The sequence below is a fragment of the Chrysochloris asiatica genome, unplaced genomic scaffold (assembly GCF_000296735.1).
Source record: "Chrysochloris asiatica unplaced genomic scaffold, ChrAsi1.0 scaffold00169, whole genome shotgun sequence".
Classification (NCBI taxonomy): Eukaryota; Metazoa; Chordata; class Mammalia; order Afrosoricida; family Chrysochloridae; genus Chrysochloris; species Chrysochloris asiatica.
This window is the reverse complement of record NW_006408687.1, coordinates 1,414,388-1,415,265: the sequence shown is the minus strand read 5'-3', so window position 1 is coordinate 1,415,265 and position 878 is coordinate 1,414,388. Positions and strand designations below refer to the sequence as shown.

Genomic DNA, 878 nt, shown 5'->3' with positions numbered 1-878 from the left:
GCCTCACTTTCCTGAAAGATTTCAATTTTTGTTCCATCAATTCCTGGTGTCTTGTTCTTTGCCACTTCTTTCAATGCACTTTGGACTTCCTTTCTGAGTATCATTGGCTCTTGTTCATATGGTATCTCTTGAAATGGTTGAACATTACTGTTACAGTAGCATAAGATAAATAAAACATGGGGTTTTGCTTTGAATTCTAGATTGGGTGCTGTCAGGGAGGAAGACATGATTTTGGATGAGGTGATTCTGCAGTTGAGGCAGTACCCAAAAGATCTGAAAGCTGAATGCCATCTGCTCACAGTACTCCAGCAGCTGGATAATGTAGGAGAATCTGGGTGGCACAGTTCCATGTCTAACCACAACACTACTGAAGTCCACTTCTTTATAGACATATGACAATAGCTCCTCCAGGTATCTGGGGTATCTCTCTTCCAGGAGGAAACTTAGAAGAAGAAAGAAAGTATAATAACTATAGTCCTTGTCACTGAAGCTGCTGTTAAAACTAGTGGATACTGGTTGTTGCCCTCCTTCCTTTATCCATTCTAGAGTTCCCTTTGCTTTAGTTGGTATATTTACTAATATCAGAGGTTTTCCTGGTGGTCTAATCCACATTAACATCCTGAAGATTTCAGGAGCCCTAAACACTGTGAATTCTTAGGCTGAGATTGCTGGTTTTATCTATTTATCATTAAAACTCAGCAAGAGAGTGTCAAGAGGCACTTAAGTGGATTACCTGAGTTTAACCCACTTCCATGAAATCCCACTTTCCACAGAGAAAATGAGTGTATTTGTCTATGGCCATCAGATCCACCAGCTGTATAACATACCAAACCACCCAGTAGCATCCAAGTAAATAGAGCATTAGAATGTTCTGCTGA

General features: G+C 40.2%; 1 pseudogene; it reads left to right on the top strand.

Moving 5' to 3' along the window:
* Positions 1-396, top strand: part of LOC102818937 — a 5,702-nt pseudogene extending 5,306 nt beyond the window's left edge.
* The last annotated feature ends 482 nt before the right edge of the window (positions 397-878 follow it).